Here is a 23,647-nt window from a genome sequence, read left to right on the forward strand (position 1 = left end):
ACATTGTATGTCCAACAGATTGGTCAAAAATAAACAAATACAACAATGTCAAATGTTGGCAAGGATACAGATCATTTGGAAACACTCATATACTGCCAATGGGAATGTAAATTGGTATAACAAACCTGAATCACAATTTGGAATATCTTGTAATATCCTACAACCCAATTAATTCCACTCTAAATATATACCCTAGAGGAACTTTTGTACAGGTGCATCAGGAAATGTACAAAAGACTGTTCACAGCAGCACTGTTCAAAATAGAAAAAAAAATTGGAAACAATTCAAATGCTCATTGACAGGAGAATAAATAAATACATGGTGGTATATTTACACAGAGCAATAAGATAAAATAAAATGAATGGACTATCATTAAAGGCGCACTTACAGAAAGAAAAGAGCCTCGGTGGCACAGTGGTTAAAGCAATCGACTGCTAATTGAAAAATCAGCAGTTCAAAACTGCCAGCTGCTCCAAGGGAGAAAGATGTGGTGATCTGCTTCCACAGAGATTTACAGCCTTGAAAAGCCTATGGGGTCGCTATGAGTGAGAAACGGCGTGATGGCAGTGGGGTGGGTACACAAATAAATAAATTAAATTAAATGAACTACCATTGAAGGCAATGCCATGCAGAAATGAGTTTTAAAAAAAAAAAAAGCAAGAATACATATTACCATTTTTATAAAACCTCAAAAACAAGCAAAATTAAACTATACATTGTTGGGGATATGTAAGTGTGTGACTTTAAAAAATACTTTTAAAAACGCGACGGAATAATAAGCCAATCGAGGACAGTATTTCTGATGGGTGGGTTAGGGTGTGGGATGGGAAGGAACACACAGGTAAATGAACAGTATTGTAATATTCTTGCTCGTATGCTGGGTGATGGGATCACAGAAATCCATTTTACCACTATGCCTCATAACCTACATACGTGATTCACAGGTTTTTTTTTTTCTGTGTATTAAATAGTACATATTTTTAAAATGTAAAAAAGATATTAGCCCAGTCTCAAACATAGAAATGTTATTTTTATTACATGGGAAAGTACTTAAATAAATGTATACGGTGTATGGTCTCAATGCAGTGGGACTTACTTTATAACGACAAATGACTACTTTTGGGTGATCGGAAGCAGCGTTGATTAATTTTTTCTGGATCTCATACTTATCTGTACTTTCAAATCTCCTACATTAGGTATGCTTACATCAGTAAAGACGACAGCAAAACCAAATAGAACTATCAACGAGTATAACGCCTGACACATATTAAAAAATTTCTCAATAAAGAAATGTAAATATCTTATTTCTTCAATATCATCGAAGTACTGAATGTGTTTGCTTAGCCATTTTATCCTAGCACAGTGAACTGAAGACCGATACAGGATTTACTCTAAAAGGCTCACACAGTCCCTTTTGCTACCTTACATAGTGTATCTCACTCCTCTTTTAGTTGACAGTTCACAAAGACATTGCAGAAACACAGAAGTGGGGACAAGCACCTGCTCCATCCTCCAGTTACTCTCTCTGGGCCTTTGTTACCCCAGCTTTAAAGCCTAACAGTACTGTTCTGAAGAACAATGGTGATAAAACCATAAAAGCAATTTATAATCTGTAAAGGGCAAGACAGTTGTGAGTTGCTCTTATCCTCCTACACTATGAGTGTCTTGAGGGCATAATCAGGTTTTACAAGTCTTTGTAACCCCAGGGACTATCAGAGTCGCCTGAAATTAAAAAAGGGTTTAATAAAGCTTCCTAAATAGAATTTTTTAATGTGTCTTCCTCTTCCTCCATCCAGTCTCCACCCAATAACAACTCTAAGACTTATTTTATAGATTATAGATCCTCAACAGTTATCAATGACTAAGATGGTCTTTGATAAAAATCAAAATTATTCTTAAAATTCTGCCTGAAGTAAGCTTTTCTCCCATTTGAGATATTGTATCTTCCCAACAAGACTCTAAATTTACCTGCAAAGTAGAAACCATGTGTTACTTTCCTTGTGTTCCATATATTACAATGTTTGGCAAGTGGTAAGCATTTAACACATAAAAAAGATTCTTTCTTTCTTGCTCCAAAGTAAAACTGGCTTCATAAAGCTCAATAGCTTTAAGGAAGAGTCGGGGAAATTACTCTAAACATACAAAATTGCTGATGATACTGCTGTGGGCAGTTTGGTAATAAACCACTCCTTGTAACAAAAGAATGCACATTAGCAACCTGCTTTGTCCAGAATTTCAGCCTGATGTAATCCTAAAGTTGGAGGGTGTGATTGGCGACAAACAGACCTGAGTCAAGGACTGGATTCCCTTGATGGATAGGCTTTATTGAATTAGTCACAGACGGAGTAAATATGCACTACTCAATATCAGGGCTTATCTTCAGGACTTTTAAGGGCAGACTTCCCGTGACCACCCCATTCCAACTAAGCCTGTGCTATCCACAGCTGAACCATAACGTGGGTTTTAGGTATTTTCAAAACTACTGATAAACTGACAGAATCTCTTGGTGAAGTAATCTTAAAGGTTTAAAGAGCATCACCCAAGGTTATTTTTCAATAGATATTATGCTTGGTGTTTTCCTTAGACACCCCCAACATAGAAGGCCTTTGTGCTTTTTTCTACCTCAACACACATTAAAAATGACATTTATATGCACAAATACCCCGCCAGGCTGTAAAATAAATAAGGTAAGTGCAGGTGAAACATAGCTACCAGTGAGCTCACTGTAACATCATCTCTTTTTCCTCTGCTCAAGAAAAAAAAAAAAACATCAAACCTGTTGCCGTCGAGTGGATTCCAACCCTACAGGACAGAGTAGAGCTGCCCCATAGGGTTTCCAAGGAGCACCCCTACTGACCTTTTGGTTAGCAGCCCTAGCTCTTAACCACAATGCCACCAGGGTTTCCAAGCTCAAGGAAACAAGTTGAAAACTATTACAAGAAATATACCCTACATTATATTGAAAATCAGTTACAAACTTTAATACTTCAATACTTAAAGATGTAACAAACTATCTCCAAAACGCCATGACCAATCACTACTCTGAATTATAGGGGAACACAGAGAAAAAGTCAGATTGAACTTTGAGAAAAATAGAAGTACTACTGGTATGCTGTTCAGGAGGACTTACATGGAAAATCTTACCAAGGATCCTACACTGACTCAAATGAAGCGAGGTACTGCTAATCAGTGGCTCCCTTTCACTATATGAATAAATAATTAAAGCTCTACTGCTTCCTTTAACATTAAAAGACCCTTAACAGGTCCTTAAAAATTCTACCCATTAGGGCTGACCCCTTCTAGTTCTCAGTTCTGAGAGTCCTATCCTTGTCCACTCATGAGCAAAGTGGGAACTAATAGTCAAAGAAAAAATCTCTAGAAGAAATAAAATGAAACATTAGCAGTGTATCATTTGAAGACATAACAATTAATACCTATTTTGTTTCTGAGATTTTAAAAAAATAGGGAGGTTGCCCCTCCGCCTACCTAATTAAACGTGATTAAATAGGTGCCACTTTAAATTTTCGGCCTAAGCCTGACTGATTTACTATTGGGAGAAAAAAACTCACAGTCATTAAAAAGGAGTAGAAAAGTTTTAATGATTCCCATATTCTTGGTAGAAAACTAAGTCTTTGTTTCTCCTCCTAGTAATTTAATACTTAGTAAGATTTATAACCCAAGAAGATGAAATTGAGATTCCTGAATTACTTGGATATACAAAAAAAAAAAAATGCCGATGAGCTGTAACTTTTTCCCATAAAAACTCCACCAAACACTATTTTAAAAGCTAAGAATACTAAGGGGGCTATTTTCTGCCACATGTTTTACAGGATTTAGGGCATCCCTTGTGCTCTTATCAAGCTGATTTAAAACATTAATTAAGTTTCCTATTACCATTATTGGTGAATAGGTTTTACAGATCAACCCTCCTCCTGTGGAAAACAACTTAATAATCTGTATAAAGTATTTAAATAACATCTTTTCACAAGCACATGAGACATGACAAGACAGTAAGAAATGACCAAGTTAAGTGAAAGAGGAATGAAAACTCAGCATGGAAAAGAAGCTCCTAAGCCATTTTTGCTCTGAAATGTTAGCAGATTTGGAAAATTAGAACCTTTGTTTTGACTGACTCTCATAGTGACCAAAATAGAAATAAAGCCAAGGACCATACAAAAGACATATAACCAAGACTCTCCGCACAATAAGGTGGCATCCCAAAGGGCTGTATCATCGGTGTGAGAATGACCTAACGTGGGCCATAGCCTAGGATCAAATTGCTTATCATAAATCATGAACTTGGCTTCCAATAGTCCTGGACTAGAACACTCCCAAGTGTTGAAATCTACTCAGTGGCAATGGGCTTGGTTTGGGTTTGGGTCTGTCAGAAGTAAGTGTAAATCTTCTACGTACCTACATTGTAGCCCTAAAATTATTCTTATAATCTTTCAAATACAATGTCCAGGCCTCCATGAAGGATAATAAAATACACAAGGAAACTAGACTCCATAACTAAGAATAAGCAAAAAGAGCAGACAGGAGAAAGGGAACAGTAAAGAACCTTAGAAATTTGAATAGTCAGATGGAGTCTATAAAACAACTGTGTTTACTATGACAGAAGAAATAAAAGACAAGCTTGAAATTTTTAGCAGAGCACTGAAAACTATAAATAGTGGCATAACAAATATGAAACAAAAAAATTTTAGAACTAAAAATAAAATGTAATAACCCAAATTAAGAAATGGAGAGGTTTAACAGAAGATGAGATGCAGCTAAATAGATATTTAATAAACGGGCAGACAGGAGAAAAGCCTAGAGGCATGCTGGAGGTGGCTAGAACCAGCTTGTGAGAGCCAATTATGTGTGCATCTCTTCCTAACTCCGTGTCAGTAAAGTCATATTGGTTGCCTAAAACTGAACTTGGTGGACGTTATTTACACAGTGGAAACACTGATTTCTAAGGTCTCATAAAAATTTCTACAAGATTCACATTATTTACACAAAAACAACAAATATTTCATATTCAGATGGGAACCTGCAATTCTAAGATTGAGTTTCCAGAATTTTGCGGGAGGGAGAAGAAAAGCTGGGGAAGCCATTGAAAGCAAATAATAATTTTCTATATCACACATAGAAACCTTGGCGACATAACAGTTAAGACCTATGGCGGCTAACCAAAGGTTTAGCAGTTCGAATCTACCAGGCACTCCTTGGAAACCGTATGGGGCAGTTCTACTCCATCCTATAGGGTCACTATAAGTCAGCATTGACTCGATGGTTTGGTTTGGTTTTGGTATATCACACATACTTAATCAAAACTTACCGCTAATTCTTCTGCCAATTTGAAATGGTTTAGAAAGACTAGAATGAATTGAGAGAGTTGGAGAATCAGGCAATAAAGAAACTCTCCAATGTTAAATCTTTCAGAACCAAAGAGCTAAGACAAAACCAGGCAAAGGGACGGTGCAGACTGCTGCACTGGGCCAAACGCCTCATCTGTCATTTGCTGCCAAGGGATACTGATGTTTTAAAGTGGTAGAGTTATTACTTTGGATAGTGAACAAATACCTTCCCATTAACAGTTCTTCAGAACACTGTGTTCTAAAACCCTCAGGGTTACCAAGAAATTTCTATTAAATATGGCTCTTATTTGTTAAACATAATAAAATCAGTATCTTTAATGAAGGCTTGGCTGATACTAAAGAAAAAATCAAGATTACCTTCTATTGTGGTTTATGCACTAGGTGAAGATATGATGTATCCGTGGTTTATTTACAGAGAAACATTCTGGTGAAATTAGCACAACTGATTAAGTGTTACTTATTTGAAAATAGTGCTTTAATAGTATTTTTTTTTTTATTGTGCTTTAGGTGAAAGTTTACAGCTCAAGTTAATTTCTCATACAAAAATTTATACACATATTGTTATGTGACATTAGTTGCAATCCCTGTAATGTGACAGCACACTCCCCCTTTCCATCCCAGGTTTCTTGTGTCCATTCAATTAGCTCCTGTTCCTTCCTGCCTTCTCATTCTGCCTCCGGACAGGAGTCGCCCACTGGGTCTCATGTATCTGCTTGAACTAAGAAGCACTCTCTTCACGAGTGTTATGTTTTATAGTCCAGTCTAATCTTGGTCTGAAGAGTGGGCTTCAGGAATGGTTTTAATTCTGGGTTAACAGAGAGTCCAGGGGCCATAGCTTTTGGGGTTCCTCCAGTCTCAGTCAGACCATTCTCATCTTTTTACATGAATTTGGGTTCTGCTCTGCACTTTTCTCCTGTTCCATCATAATAGTAATTTTTAAAAATTATAACTGCTGTCTTACTTACCTAGTGCTGCTATAAAAGAAATACCATAAGTGGATGGCTTTAACAGAAATTTATTCTTTCACAGTCTAAGAGGCTAGAAGTCCAAATTCAGGACATCAGCTCTAAGGGAAGGTTCTTTCTCTATCTGCTCTGGGGGAAGGTCCTTGTCATCAGTCTTGCCCTGGTCTAGGAGCTTCTCACAGCACAGGGACCCTGGGTCCAAAGAATGCGCTCCGCTCCTGGCTCTTCTTGCTTGGTGGTAATGAGGTTCCTCTCTCCCTCTGCGTGCTTCTTTCTTTTATATCGCAGAAGAGATCGACTCAAAATACAACCTAATCATGTAGATTGTGTGCTGCTTTATTAACATAACTGTCTCTGATCCTGCCTCATTAACATCACAGAGGTTAGGATTTACAACACATAGGATAATTGCATCAGATCACAAAATGGTGGACAACCACACAATACTGGGAATCATGGCCTAGCCAAGTTGACACACATTTTGAGGGGACACAGTTCAATCTATAATAACTGCTTTATAGTTTTAACTGTTTATTTAAAAAATTCAATCAAATTTTCATTTTGAATAAGATTTCAATTTACACAAATAACCTGGGCTGGACTATTAAAATAACCAAGCAGTGTATAAAACATATAAGGAGTAAGCTGCCCTGTTGACACTTTGTGGGCTGACATTGGAAACCCTGGTGGCACAGTGGTTACGTGCTATTGCTATTAACAAAAAGGTCAGCAGTTTGAATCCACCAGGCACTCCTTGGAAACTTTATGGGGCAGCTCTACTCTGTCCTATAAGGTCATTATGAGTCGGAATCAACTCAACGGCAAAGGGTTTGGTTTTTTTTTGGTTAACACTTTGCCTAAGTTGGTTTTCCCAGAGGTACTATGTTCTGGCTACGTGAGTCTGATTTTGTTTCTTTCAATAAATTATAAAAGGGAAAATGTGGGAAGGGAAATGTAACAAGCACACTTAATCCACACCAGGCTGCCATATGTCACTTTTTGTCCTTTTTTGGTTCATTGATTATTCATGAGTTAACTACCTGAAAAGTGCTATATCTATCTTTACAGTCACAGAGCTGTCAATTCAGTCCCAAGCATGCTGCCTTTGTTTTCAATGAGATGCACAGTTTTACAGAAAAAGGCCTAGGTATGCAACCCTACTCTATGCTACACCACAAATATAAAAAAAAGTGCACTGACACAGGTGACTTTTCAGGTTGACACTGGCCTGTGCCTTATGATTTTTTTAATGACTTTCATCAAAGGAAAAATGAAGCAGTCTCAGCTTTTAGAGCTCCCTCCTGTATTTTGTTATTGATGGTCTTACTGTTTCCATTTCTTTTCTTCTTTTATACATACTTGTTTCTGGAGTACCCTTAGCTATTCACTTACCTGCTCACAGCTATCTGAGTTCCAACCACTGCTTCCCCAGGATGCATTACCTCGAGTTTAGCTAGGAACCTGCCGTAGAGTTTCCTTTTCCCACCCCCAGTCACCGCCATGAAAGATTTCACAGGTTGCTCAAATTCCAACTTGTTTGCCAGCATCTGGAGAAGATATACTTTTAAAAGGTATAAAAAGAGACACTCAGCTTTCATCACTACCAGACAAGAAAACAACCTTGCCTAAGATATTTTAACGTGCTTCCTTGTTGGCTTTATGCTTAACACTACCACCACACGTGCATCACATTTGTCCTGAGGGACAAAGAGCAGAGAAACAGAATAAATTAGAAATATACCTGCATCCTAAAAATTCTTTTAATAACTTAAATAATTTTAAAAAGCACAGTGAATCTACACTGTAAAACTTGAAAACTTTATGAAAATAAAAGCAAAAAGTGCAAATTGAATTAAATTTTCCCTACATGTGTTCAACAATAATTTTGACATGAAAATTCAAAACACGTGAGAAAGATTCTTTACAAGTTTTGATTACAAGTTAATGACTGAGGTTAAATAAATAGCTCCAACATATGCATTCCTCCATGTTTTATTTCAGATTATCTTTTGGGGGCCCCTAAAAAATCTCTTTATAATTCAAGAATGTGGCACAGAGAGGCACCTCCATTAACAGGCAGGAAAATGAAGTGGTGAGAGTCTTGATATTTCAGAACTCCACAATGATGTAAAACTAAGTCATCAAATTCCTGAAGTAATTAACCTATTAGGTCAATGTTTATGCCTGAGAAAACAAAATAAAAAGGTTCAAATATGGCTTTAATCTTTTTACGATTAAAAAAAAAAACTTTAATCAAAGAGATGTACCCATATTAGTGTTCTTATAGGATCATCCACCTCCACAAGCCCCTAGCCAGTTTGTTTCTTCTGTTTCCATAACTTTATCAAATGCACTTGCTCAGACATCAAGGATAGAAACCTGGGTCTCTTCCATCACCCTTCCTTCGTCAGTCAGAATTAGATTCAGCAGCATATAGCCACAAACAACAACAGTAAACACAGACAAACAGACAAAAACAACAGCTTAAACAAGATAGAAATTTCATTGTAATCTCACATAAAAGAAGCCCAGATATAACCAGTCCAGAGTATGAAAGTTCATAGTGTCAGGACCTCTTGAAGACCTGCCACTCTCAACAAGTGCCCTCTACTTCAAGGCCTAAGATAGCTGCTTGAGCTCCTGCCATTACACGTGCATAACGTTCCTGTTGTTAGCTGCCATTGAGTTGGCTCCAACTCATGGTGACCTTGTGTGTAACAGAACGAAACACTGTCTGGCCCTGTGCCATCTTCGTGCTTGAGTCCACTGTCCTGGCCATTATGTCAAGCCATTTCATCGAGGGCTTCCAGGAAGCAGGGCTCAATTCTTTTAATGATATTTTCTAGAAGTTGCACACAACACTTCTATTTTTATCTCATTAGTCTGAATTTAGTGATATGGTCATATCTAGCTACAAAAAGAACTTGAAAATGCATCTTTTCACTGAGTATCAATGTGCCTAGCTAAAAACTGTTGTGAGTCAGCTCCAACTCACAGCAACCCTGCATCACAGAGTAGAATTGCCTCGTAGGGTTTCCTAGGCTGTAACTTTTATGGGAACAGATCGCCAGATCTTTTCTCCCACAGAGCCACTGGTGGGTTCAAACTGCTAACCTTTCGGTTAGCAGCCAAGCACTTAACCACCGTGCCACCTGTGCTCCTTAGCTAAAAATTAGTTCTATTATACAAAGGAAGAAGGAAATGGATACTGGGATTGGCACAGTAACAGTCTCTGTAATACTTCTCCCTTACCGCATACATCTAAGTCTCAGAATCCTTTATCATTATTTAGCTAAGTCAATCTAACCAGCATGGTTGTAATCATCACCTTTTTGCTTGCACTACAGAATCCTAACTTATCTCCTTGATCCAGGTGGAAATTAATTGTTGCATTTGGGCACAAAAGCTCAACAACTATATCAACTGGTATAGACTTGGGAAGAGTCATCTGAGAGGAAAAACTTAGTGTTGCATCAAGTCAAGGGTTACACCATTTGCAGAGATAACGGATGGCTTTATTGACAACATTTTGGTATACATGTCATCCTAGCAAAGGCGTAACTCTATATTGTTCTATACAAATGTATAAAGGCAAAGCAGAAACTCTGGTGGCATAGTGGTTAAGAGCTACAGCTGATAACCAAAAGGTTGGCAGTTCGAATCCACCAGGCACTCCTTGGAAACCCTATGGGGCAGTTTTACTCTGTCCTGTAGGGTCGCTATGAGTGGGAGTGAACTCGATGGCAACACATTTGGTTTTTTTTTGTAAAGGTAGAGAAGAGAGACTGACTGCAATCTGGTATCTGTACGTTCATATAGGATATTGCTGTGGTTTAAATGGTCAGAGAGGAGGGTCCTCACGAGGAAAGAAATTAGTCTGTGTGTCAGGAAACACTTCCCAGTGGACAGAGTGATGGGCTAGAATAAAAAACTTGTCAACCTAGAATCCCATACCCAGCACAAATATTTTTCAAAAATGAAGGTAAAATAAATACTTCTCTGGAAAAATAAAGGCTTAGAGAGTTCACTGACAGCAAAGTAGTATTATAAGAAATGTGAAAGTAAGTTCTTCATGCAAAAGGAAAGTAACAGGGAATCTGGAAATACTTAAAAAAAAAAATAAAGAAAGAGGCCTGAAATGGTAAATCAATGGGTATTAAAGGCATTTTTCTCATTTTTAATCTCTTTAAAAGTTAACTGGCTGTTTAAAGCAAACTTAATACTAATGTGTTTGGGAGGAGTTATAACATATAGAAGTAAAATATGTGACAAAAATAGTAAAGGCCAGAGGTGGGGAGTAAAATGGAAGTATGTCGTTGTAAGGTTCTTTTATGAAATGGCATATTACTTAAAGGTAATGGTATATTACTTAAGGGTAAACTGTGATAAAGTTAAAGCTATATATTGTAAACCCTACAGTAACCACTAAAAAACAAATAAATAAAACAAAAGGTATATAGCCAATAATGGAAATAAAACAGAAAAAAAAAATATATATATATATATATATAAATCCAAAAGAGGGTAGGAAAACAAGAGAAAAGGTAACACGTACAGATGGCACACATTAAAAAAAAAAAAAAAGATGGTAGATTTAAACCCAATCATATTGATAATTAAATATAAATGGTCTAAACAATATGATTAAAAGGCAGACATAATAAATTTTTCTAAAAATGCAAGGCCCAACAATATGCTATCTATAAAATTTAAATAGTCCATGACACGACTAATGTCCCCCACATCTACAATGATATGGAATATCTTCTTCCCTATATCTGGGAAATTAGGGGATAGTTCAGGAAAGAGGGCCCGTCAAGGTCCTCACATCACAGTGGGCGAAGAAATTTTTCATCAATAAGTAACTTCTCTGCCAAAAAAAAAAGGTTTTTTTTTTTTTTCTGCCGGGGGGAAGCAAACATACAGTTGGTTTCATGGGTTATGCCTTTCTGGTGGTCCTAACAAAGAATGTGCTGAAATAAAAACTGCATGAATTCAAGCCTCCCTGCTACTGCTAACAGAAAGGTTGGCAGTTCAAACCTACCAGCTGCTCCGTGGGACAGTGATGTGGCAGTCTGCTTCTGTAAATATTTATAGCTTGGAAACCCTAGGAATCAGTTCTACTGTGTCCTATAGAGTTGCTGTGAGTTGGAACTGATTCAATAGCAATGGGTTCAGTTTTTGGTTTTGGTTTAGGGGATTCAGTTATCACGGATAATTCATAGCACACTGACCCACTGAGGCTTCAAAAATTGAGCCCCCAACACCAATTAAGTTTACAACTTCCGTTGGGCAATGAAGCAAACTTAGTGTTGCATCAAGTCAAGGGTTACACCAGTTGCAGAGCTAATAAACAGCTTTCTTGGCCACATTTTGGCAAGCTGGACTGTCAAACATGCCCTTTACCATGTTAAGCAAATCAGCCCAGTAAAACAAGTAACCAGGGGATGGCTCAGCATCTGTCTGCCTTGTCAAGTAAGAAACAAGATACGTGTCTCACTCAGGCTCTTTCATAGATAGCAAAGCCATGATCCTTCCTCCATCTTCAAAGCCAGCAACATAAGGTGGAGTCCTTCTCACACTGCTGTCTCTCTGGTTCCATCTTCTACTTTTAAAGATCATTGTGATTAATCTGGAAACACCAGATTAACCCAGAATAATTCTCCTATTTTAAGGTCAGCTTATTCCCAACCTTAATTTCACCTGGAACCTTAATTCTCCTTTGCCGTATAACCTACCATATTCAGGGGTTCTGGGGATTAGAGCCTGGACATCTTTGGGTGGGGGTAGGGGAGATTATTCTGCCTACTACAATGTCGCTAGAGATTTCCACATAGATTTCTCTACCAGCTTGCATTAACAAAGCTGTGTTGCTTAAAGGGGGAAAAATAACAAATATTAGGGAAACAATGGGTAAACCACTGAGGTTCTAAGTCTACAATTTTATAGCAGATTTTCAGGAAGAAGTACGGTCAAGGCTGCCAAGGAGGCATCAACAGAACTGCATACTGGATTGACTCAGATAGGGTGGTTGGGAGATCATCAGGACCCAACTATGAGAAAGACAAGGAAACCCTGGTGGCATAGCGGTTAAGGGTTATGGCTGCTAACTAAAAGGTCAGCAGTTCAAACCCACCAGCCTCTCCCTAGAAACTCTATGGGGCAGTTCTACCCTGTCCTATAGGGTCACTATGAATTGGAATCGACTCGATGGCAACAGGTTAATAAGAAAGACAAAGAGGCAAAAAAAAAAAAAAAAAAGGAAGGGGAGTGGCGGGAATGGAGTTTGATACCAGAGTCCAAGGTTGAGTACCAGCTGTGGTACCAGCTGCATATCTCAGACAAGTCATTTAACTTCTCTGTCTCTCCTCTTCTGTAAAATGAGAAAGTTGATCTAAGTTATCCTTTAAAGTTCCTCCCAAGTCAAAATGCTATAATAGAAGAGAATGAAAAAAAACACAGAGACGTGCCAGCATTTTCTTAAATTTAAAACCTAGGCTTAGCATTTCATCTTCCCATGAGAATAGAGAATAGGAAAATAGACTTTTCTATTTTGAAAACAATGAGAACGAGGAAAAATCTAACTCTCTATAGCATTTTCATCACTTAAAACTTGAACTTAATTCATCTAAGTAAAAATGGCCAACAGATGACAGATTTTGATGATTCCAAAATTAAAAATATGTGAAATGATAATACTATACCAATAGAAAAAGAAAGAAAATTTTAGAAGATTAACCTATCTTTGGCATTGGGAAGAAAGGGTGGGAAAGGTGGAGGAACCAGTTGTTAGGAAGTAGAAAGTATAATTTAGGATGACTAATTTATGAGTTATGAGACTGGTATATCAACAGATTAATAAAGACTTCAGAACACAATCTTTAAAACAAAAAAAGTAACCAAATGAACACCTATTCTATGTGATCTCTGAATATTATTTTAAAAAATGAAGTATTGATATATGTTATTAATACCTATTACATAAGAATATTGCCCATGAAATGTGAATACTTAAGAAGCAATATAGAATGTAACAATTCTTAGGTGTTCAACATAACTAAATCCCTAGAAATAATACCTAGGCTTTTTTTCCTTAGAAAAAACAACTAACTATAATTATTAATGTCCTGTACAAACTTACCACAGGAATGTTGAAAAGTGTAAGGGATTACAGCTAACATAAAAGTAAAGGTATCCACCCCCAAATAATGATTCAGATGTCCCCCCAAAATATGTGTATCAATGGCTAGTCCATGATTCCCAGTATCCTGTGATTGTCCATCATTTTGTCATCTGATGTGATTTTCCTATGTGTTGTAAATCCTATCTCTATGATGTTAATGAGATGGGATTAGTGGCAGTTATGGTAATGAGGCAGGACTCAATCTATAAGATTAGATTTTGTCTTAAACAAATCTCTTGAGATATAAAAGAGAAAAACAAGCAAAGAGACATGGGGACCTCATATCACCAAGAAAGTAGTGCCAGGAGAAGAGCATGTGTCCTTTGGACCCATGGTCCCTGTGCTGAGAAGCTCCTCTACAGAGAAGATCAATGACACGGACTTTCCCCTAGGCTGACAGAGAGAGAGAGCATTCCCCTGGAGCTGACACCTTGAATTTGGGCTTCTAGCCTCCTGGGCTGTGAAAGAATAAATTTCTCTTTGTTAAAGCCATCCACTTGTGGTACTTCTGTTATAGCAGCACTAGATGACTAAGACATGGCCCTAATCAACGTTTATATAAATATCAGTGAAGTTGTCTTGAAGAATTCAGAAATAAATTTCTTTGGGTAAATTTCCACAAACTGACTACATTATTACATAACTGCCAATTTACATCATTAAATAACTGCCAAACTACATCATTTAACTGCCAAACCACTGAGAATCACGGATGGCACAGCCAAGTCAACATACAATCTTAACTATCACAACAGTCTTCGTTCACTGACATACAACATCACAGAGCCCCTGAACATCTATCACGATAACGGGCACCACAGTGTCAGGAAACTGAAAGGCCAAAAAAAATATTTCACTCTGAGCTGATAAACTCTGCATCTGAAAATATCTTTCTCAAGAAACTTAATGTTAATAAGTTATTGATGTATTTATAATAATAATATTCTAATATTCTACTCATCTAAACCTTCAAGACTTTTAGAGAAGGTAGTGCAACATGACTATTTGAAAGAAAGCAAGCAGTATTTTTGCCCTTATTCTTTTCGTTTCTTACAAAGTTCTTTAATATTTATGCTGTTATTTATCTTTAATTAGTTTTATTCTGCAATAGATGCTGAAGAAAAAAAAATAGGCTGGTATTTCCTGCTCCTAAGAGTAATAAAAAGCCTTCATCACCAGGTCCTGCCTTTCTTTTTAATTCATGTCATAAGTTTATTTACAAACATAACCAATATGCAATATGAATTCAACAGAGTCTGATCCATTTTTCAGAGCTTGGACTTCTTAGAACGCTCCTCTTTTTATCTGTTTCACGGACAAACTTAAACATCCTTAGTTCTTAAGCAGTCCGTGTCTTACTATAAAGAAAGGTGCAGCAAAACCAGATTCAAATTACCCAGTCATCATAATTAGTAACTGTCATTTGTTTTCCACTGAAAATGACGAATTCTTCCCCTGGCCCTCCTCACAGCGGCTCCTTCAGACCACAGAGGTGGTATACCTTCGAACGCTCTGCCCCAACATGGACTGTTGGAGGCTCTGAGAAAGGTGTAAAGACTGAGGGCAGAAGAAACGGCAGCACCAACTCCTGCTTTCATAACCCTGTTCCCCTGTGTCATGTCCTACCGACTTTGATGAAAAATTAAGTTCATTTTGTTGGTCATTCTACGGATCAAAAAAATTCAGGTTTGTTTGATTGTTGTGCTTTGTTTTGGGCAGTGGTCAAAATACTGAAAACTGATCATTGCCAGTGCAGAATCTGGCAATTTACGCTTATTCAACATGCTTTGTGGTTAAGAACAACCATGGTGACTGTCTTAGTTATCTAGTGCTGCTATAACAGAAATACCACAAGTGGATGGCTTCAACAAACACAAGTTTATTCTCTCACAGTCTAATAGGCTAGAAGCCAAATTCAGGGCATCAGCTCCAGGTGAAGGCTTTCTCTCTGAAGGTCCTTATCGTCAATCTTCCCCTGAACTAGAAGCTTCTCAGGGCAGGGACCCCAGATCCAAAGAATGCGTTGTTCTTCTGGCCCTTCTTTCCTGGTGGTATGAGGTTCCCCTGTCTCTCTGCTGGCTTCTCTCTTTTATATCTCAAAAGAGACTGACCTAAGACACAACCTAATCTTGCAAATTGAGTCCTGCCTCATTAACACCATAGAGGTAGGATTTATAACACATAGGAAAATCAGGTCAGATCACAAAATGGTAGACAATCACACAATACTAAGAATCATGGCCTAGCCAAGTTGACACATATTTTGGGGGGACACAATTCAGTCCATATCAGTGACCATTTCCACGAGCTCTTCACAGACTGAAATCTGGCTTTAGCTGTTTTGCAACCCCTAACCCTAGACTCATTTCATTCAATAAAAGGATTCCATTTTACTTGGATCCACAATCAACACCCATGGAAGCAGCAGTCAAGAAATCAAATAACACATTGCATTGGGCAAATCTGCTATAAAAGTCCTCTTTAAAGTATTAAAAAAAGCAAAGATGCCACTTTAAGGATTAAGTTGTGCCTGACCCCAAGCCATGGTATTTTCAAATGCCTCATATGCATGTGAAAGCTGGACAATGAATAAGGAAGACCGAAGAACTGATGTCTTTGAATTATGGTGTTGCCAGAGAACATTGACTAGACCATGGATTGCCAGAAGAATGAACAAATCTGTCTTGGAAGAAGTACTGCCAGAAGGCTCCTTAGAAGCAAGGATGGCAAGCCTTAGACATGTTATCAGGAGGGACCAGTCCCTGGAGAAGGACATCATACTTGGTAAAGCAGACAGTCAGCAAAAAAGAGGAAGACCCTCAACAAGGGTCTTCATTGAGATTGATGCAGTGGCTGCAACCATGGGCTCAAATATAACGATTGTGAGGATGGTACAGGACCAGGCAGTGTTTCATTCTGTTGTATACAGGATTGCTATGAATCAGAGGCAACTCAACAGCACCTAACAACAATGACAACAACCCCAGGCTCAGAACCCAGACCAGGCAGGTGTGAAGTATGGAAGTCCTAAACTGTCCTTAGCCAACTGGGTTAGGTTCTGTCACTTGGAGCACGTTTCCACTTGTCAAAACTATTCATCTTCAGTCAATCAAGGGTAGAGCCAATGAAGCAGCAGACAGAAAAGGCCACACTCTTAAGTGTCTCCAACTACAATGCTAATTTTCAGATGAAAAAATGTTACCTTGGATTTTTCAAGCCCTCTTCTATGTATTCCATGTACTTTAAGAAAAAAATGGAAATATAACTTACTGTGACTATTTTGATTTACCATACAACCTGAGGCCAGTGCACTTTGATCCAAAGAGACCTATCTTGTTGCTCAAAGCAGGCAGAATAAAATTCTTTTTAAGAATCAAACGTTCCCCAAGAGAGGAGACAGTGATTACTAGGGGTCCAAATGTGGCTTAGGGATGTTCTGTTTCTTGAATTGGGTGTTCATGACATGATGGGTATGGTGTGTACAAAAAAGTCAAACATTTACTGATAGAAGAATGATTCATAGGTATGAATACGCAGTTCACAGAGCAGGAAATCCAAAGGGCTAACATACTTTCAAAAAAATGCCGCACCCTCCCCAACTCCCAAACCCTTTTCACTTTGCCCTCAGAATGAATGTCCACCATTCCCAATTATCCCAGCTTCTTTTTTTAATGTTCCTGCTCGGACTCAGCGGCTCACAACACTGGCTGCACACCACAATTGCCTAGGAGTTTTTAAAAAATTACCTCTGCTAGAGCCCCACCCTACACAACCTGAGTCAGAATCTCTGGGATCTGGGGCCCAGGAAATGGATGATTACAAGCTCTCCCAAGTGATTTTAATGTGCAGCTGGGTTGTGGGCCACTGCCAACTGAAACCTGCCTCTTCCCTGCAGCCCTCTTCGGTCCTGCTGTCTTCTCTCTCACACACCCTCTCTGCTAGGCATGGACACAAAGTAGTCGTCCTACCCGTTTCTCATTGCCACTTGTAAACTACTGTCTCACCCGACCGTCTAAAATTCCAGCTTTGAAGCTCATATTATCAGGCCAACGCCATCGTTAACCCTCCTTGCTATAGTCACCAACACCACCTCATTCCTCAAAGAATTTAGCCCCTGGGCATGACACTCTCTCCAACACTGCTCTTATCAAAATACATGGTGATTTAAATATCCACACAGATGATCCCTGACATCCTCCTCTCCTGCTATCATCTGGTCCAACTTAACTTCAGCTACTCATTTCCATAGTCATTGCCTAGCACTTGTCCTGACCAATGAAGATTCCCTCCACAATCTCAATTTCTAACATTCTACTCTCCAGCTACCCTTTACCTTTTCAGCTCATCTCCTCAAATATCTTTACTCTGACATTTTTAAACCCCAGTTCTACAGTCCACTGATCCTCCCACGTTTTCACTGTCCTTCACCCAGTTTAGAGCCCAGGGTCCATCATTATAATCCCTACCTTTACACACACCCTCCATTACCTTGCCCCCTCTCCCTCTATCATCATGAACAGGTGTTATGGATTGCACTGTGTCCCCACATAATGTTGAAATTCTAATCCCTGTACCTGTATGCTTAAAATAGTCATAACTTCAAGCAAGCACATTGCTGTTGTTGCTGTTGGGTGCCATCACATCGGCTCTGATGGTGACCTAATGTGTAACAGAATGAAACATTTGGTCCTGTGCCATCTTCAAGATCGTTGGTATGTTTGAGTCCACTGTTGTGCCTACTGCGTCAATCCCATTGAGGGTGTCCCTTGTTTTCACTGACACTCTACCAAACATGATGTCCTTTTCTAGCAACTGGTCTTTCTAGATGACGTCCAAAGAAAGCGAAGTCTTACTATCCTCGCTTCTAAGGGGTATTCTGGTTGTATTTCCTCTAAGACTGACTGAAGCATATTTCATTCTAAAGAAATGTATCTGAATAAAATTTCACATTTTCCAAACTTAATAAATACGAACGCCCACCCTCTTCTAACTGAAATGAGGGGTGAGGTTGCTCGGGTTTTCCTGTAAACTCTGGAATTCCACAAGAAAAAGGTTGGCCCCATTCACACTCACTGTTCTACCTCAGCTTTATTTCCTTAAAAAGACCTTCAAGTGGCACATTTCTATTTAAATATTAATAACCTACAAACGTTACTGCATAAATACACTGCCTTAGGCAAGGGCTGTGAAGCAGAAAATGCAATTTCCAGCAGACACAGCAGTAGGTACTACATCTCGCATGAGCTCCTAAAATCACCAGTTGGTGCTGATGACTAATGTGGAGGCTGAAAACGGCTCCTTCATTTAGAGACTTGGGTTTCTGAATGCACAACAGGACCAGTGATATCTCTTCTGTGTTCTTACATTTCACCAAAACCAAAAAGTATCTATATAACTTCATCTCAGGAGAAAAATTTTCCTTAAGATTGTTTACTAATTAGACCATTGCAGGATGAAAATCTAGGAGCATTAAAGCACACCTTTTTTTTTTTTTTTTAATAGGAAACCTGACTTTGCAAGGTCAAAACAAAAAAGTTAAGAACTCACATACAATATGAAAAACAAATGTTTAGCCGGTAGATAAATCAGAAAAGTTGGATTAATTTCAGTTACGTCCATACAACCAACTTGCTCTTGGAGGCATGATCATTTTTAAAAATCTCAAACCTGAAAACTGATACGCAATTTGTTTGTATAAATGACAACCTCTCATTGACAGTGGTTCCCTGGTGTTAATACAGTGAAAGCCTGCCACCCACTGATATTTATACAGTAACTTTGAGAACCACAGGACAAAGGGAAATGGAAAACCTGCTGAATACAACCATAGTGAAGGTTTAAAGAGCTGGTGCACTAGACAGCCATGAGACAAACACGATGACAGCCAACTAACAAGAACTCTATTACACTAATCGTTTGTATAAATCGTGTCCCTGCCTGTGAGGTGTGAGTCATAAACAGCTTACCATACTTGCACATGATCTTGAGCACTCAGTTTCCAAGGACACCAATCTAAGCTAAAAAGTCTTTAAACTCCCTTTATCAGTTCTTACTGATTAAATAACTAATCTTCACTATTAGATATGGCTTGGAGGGCACACCAAGCACATACTTTTCTACCACACAAATGATCAGTCAACATAAGAATGGATATATTCATTCTGAAAAGAGCCTGCATGTTTGAGAGTCACGAGGCCTTACTGCCACTGCGTAAACATTCTTGCAACTGTCACCTGGGAAGTTTCAAATGCCCCAGGGCTTTAGTTTAGCAAAGAAGGGATATCTAGGGCTTGGGAAAAAGCAGAACAGGGTGGGTTAGGAAAGCCTCAACTACACTTGACTGCTTTCTTCAAATTACACAAGTGGGAGGTAAAGACATTAATTGAGACACTCATAAAAGGACACACCCTTAAAGGTGAATCCTGCACTTTGATACACTAGGATCAAGCCCAAAATGAGTAACATATATCCTTCATTTGGAGTCCCTGGGTGATGCAATTGGTTAACACACCTGGCTGCTGACCCAAAGGTTGGAGGTTCAAGGCCACCCAGAGGCACCTCGGAAGAAAAGCCTGGTACTCTTCTTCCGAAAAAGCAGCCATTGAAAATCCTATGGAGCACAGTGCTATGCTGACACACATGGGGTCACCATGAGTTGGAATAGACTCAACAGCAACTGATGACTGTTACATCACTTGGTGAATTTTACAGGGCGCACAGCTACAAAGAGTGCAGAGCTCACGTCTCCCTGAGAGCAGAAATCCATGCATCTTTCTGGCTGTAACCAAGGCAGTTATTATGATTTAATTAAAAGTTCTTATTCACTTTATTAATTACAGAGTTAATTATGTCTGTTTAAAGTGAACCGTGGGATCTGCAGAGCCAACCTACTATTATTTGTAAAAGGTGAAGATGTTTTTCTCTAAGTACTAATTAGCATGGGTGTGTTTTATATTTGCTTCTATGTAGTTCCAGTCTTGAGGGCTCACTGAGATTCTACTTGACTCTTTCTACCACAGATAAGCACCACTGTCACTTAGCCACAAAAAGGAAATGTTAAACATTTGGTTAGAGAATTTTTCAATTGATTCAATATGTCCTACAAAAAAAAAGATGTCCTACACAGAAGTTTATTTGATTTCTTAAAAGTGGCACCACACATATTTAGAATGCTGTTAACTTCCCAACACCTAATCAGCGTATCATAAGCGCTATCATTTCAGATCTCGAGCTATATTAGAAGTTATGGCCAAAGGCACGTGAGATGTTAAAAGAGAAATTACACGGGAAGTGGGGAACTCTTGGGGCATGATTAAGTAAGTCGGCCTTACTTTTCAAATACGTGAACACTAGGGCTTGGAACTATTTTAGATACATTTTCAGTTTGTTCTTTTGACTTTTTATCTGGTAGATCTACTTAAAAATTTAAGGTAAGTATATATTTAACATCACCTTGTAAGTACTTTATGGCCTTTTGATGGCGCAGATGGTTTGCACTTGGCTACTAGCCTACAGGCTGGCAGTTCAAGCTTACTTAGCATGTCCACAGAAGAAAGGCCTGGCAATCTGCTTCCATAAAGATTACCTACGGAGCAGTTCTACTCTGTAACAACACATGGGGTCGCCATGAGGAAGAACCAACTCAACAGCAACAGAAATTTTATTTGTAAGCACTTTAACGACAAGCGAAGACTCAATTTCTACCTCTTTAGTGTCCCCAACTAAAAAAATTGAGAAATGAGGTCTGAGTATTCTGAGGGCAATTAAAATCAAGACTGTGTCAGCAAATACATTATACTCTAAGGTTTTGACAGAACAAAACAGAGCCTGTCCAAATTAGGCTCTAAATATCTAGCACCATCTAGTGGCAAATTTGTTCCTTAAAATGGAGAAAAAAGTATGGACCACAATCCCAGAAACCAAACCCATTGCCACAGAATCGATTCTAACTCATAGTGACCCTATAAGACAGAGTAGAACTGCCCCATAGAGTTTCCACGGAGCGCCTGATAGATTAGAGCTGTCGACGTTTTTACGTAGCTCTTAACGACTATGGCACCAGGGTATCCATGAACCATAATACCAAACCAAAACCGAACCCAGTGCCGTGGAGTCAATTCCGACTCAATAGCGACCCTATAGTACAGAGTAAAACTGCCCTATAGAGTTTCCAAGGAGCGCCTGGTGGATTCGAACTGCTGACCCTTTGGTTAGCAGCCGTAGCACTTAACCACTATGCCACCAGGGTTTCCATGGACCACAATAAGTAATGTAAAACCTCAAATCAGGAAAAGGTCTCAGTAATAATACTCCAACATTAGCACAAATTAGAGCTTTAGATAACTGTTGAATGTGGGTGATAAATACATGAGGTTCATTATACTATGCTCTCTAATTTTGTGTGTTTGAATGAAAGAACAGAAAAAAAGCCTCTGAAAGTAGCCTGATTTATTTCATGGAAAAATCCTTTAGACCCAAACTTTGACTAATTCTTGGGCTCCTATTTCAAATACGGAAACCCTGGTTTTTCTTTTTTTTTTTTTTTTTGGTTATTTCAAATACAATTGCTGGTAAGATAACACACGCACACACAAAATTGGCAAAGAAGCCCTGATCAGCTTTATAAAAATAGAGGAAAGACCCTGTAAATATATGAGGAAAAAAATCTTAAATTTATAGTTTAAAACTCAATGCTCACACTATCTTACTACATAAACCAGTGGAATTTTTTTTTTTTAATTTTGCCACTTGTCATAATGGGAAATTATGATACCAACAGTTCAGCATAGGGTTCTATTTTAAATACTACTTTTAAAAAAATTCAGTAATGTTGGACTGATTTTTTACAAGCATACAATGTTTTTATATTAAAACTACTTGAAAGTACTATGTATACTCAACTTTTCCAGTACAATATATTTAGCTTTCTTGTATTGACTTTGCTGCATATTATCACAATAGTTCCATTAAAAAAGAAAAAAAAAGTAGAATCGGAAGAACTAGATGGTGCCCAACTACCACGACCAACCATTCTGACCAGACACACAATAGATGGTTCCAAATAGAAGAAAATTGTAGGACAAAACTCAAATTCTTAGAAAAAGGCCAGACTTACTGGACCAGGAGAGACTAGAGGAATCCCTGAGACTATCGCCTCACTACACCCTTTAAACTTTGACTAAAACCACTCCTGGAGGTCACCTTTCAGCTAAATAATAGATTGGCTCATAAAATAAGCATTATCACCATGAGTGCTGTGCTCCTTTAAAAGAAAACAAAACAAAAAAAAAACACTAACTATATGAGACCAATGGTCAATATTTACCCTAAAGCAAAGATGACAAGATAGGGGGAGAGGGGAACAGGAAAGCTAGATTAATGGAAACAGAATAACCAGAATGGCAATAATGATAATGTTGACACAACGTGGAAAATACAACCAATGTCACTGAAAAATATGTGTAAAAATTGTTAAATGGGAGCCTAATTTGCTGCGCAAATTTTCACCAAAAACACAACAAAATACTTAAAAAAAAAAAAAAAATGTTCTTTACATTTTACAAGGGTAGTGAGTTAACAAAATGAAACCTTCGCAATACTGGCCTCTCCAGCCATAATGCACACTCCCTATCAGACACTCTGTAATGAAGTACATACCTCCTAGGACTTCATCCGAGATTCTGAAGGGGTCCCCTGCCTCACAGAAATTACAACATGGACTACACTAGTAATGAATGTATGCAAATATATTTTGCCTATCTCACCTGGTTTCATTCCTACAAAAGAAAGCAAGCTATAAACAAAAAGTTTATGTAGATTTACTGCAATATGTTAGTTTAAGGAACTCGTTTTCATAATAAAGTTAAAATACTTCTTTTCCACTAAAACGCTTTTAAAAAATAAAATGAAAGTTAAAAGCTATTTTAGCAATTATCTTGATTAAAAAGAAACATTTTCATTTCTTATATTACTGAAAAAAATGAATGCTTAGAGTATTTTGAATCAAAATCCAAAAGTGTACGCATTAAGATTAGAATCTTCAGTGATGCACTGCTCCTTTTTGGTTTCTGCCTTAATCCTATTTAAATTCTGGTTGGAGCCTCTTACTTACTCGGTAAGACGTCCTAAGTATCCAG

At 38.2% G+C, this 23,647-nt stretch overlaps 1 protein-coding gene and 1 pseudogene across 2 annotated transcripts in view; both read right to left on the reverse strand.

The window, feature by feature from the left end:
• LOC100660845 (cytochrome c oxidase assembly factor 1 homolog) overlaps nt 1–23,647 on the reverse strand; it is a 76,990-nt gene that overhangs the window by 30,437 nt on the left and 22,906 nt on the right. The window lies entirely within an intron of this gene.
• Nucleotides 646–23,049, reverse strand: LOC135232265 (cytochrome c oxidase subunit 7C, mitochondrial-like; annotated as a pseudogene).

This window comes from Loxodonta africana, chromosome 8, assembly GCF_030014295.1.
Source record: "Loxodonta africana isolate mLoxAfr1 chromosome 8, mLoxAfr1.hap2, whole genome shotgun sequence".
Taxonomy (NCBI): domain Eukaryota; kingdom Metazoa; phylum Chordata; class Mammalia; order Proboscidea; family Elephantidae; genus Loxodonta; species Loxodonta africana.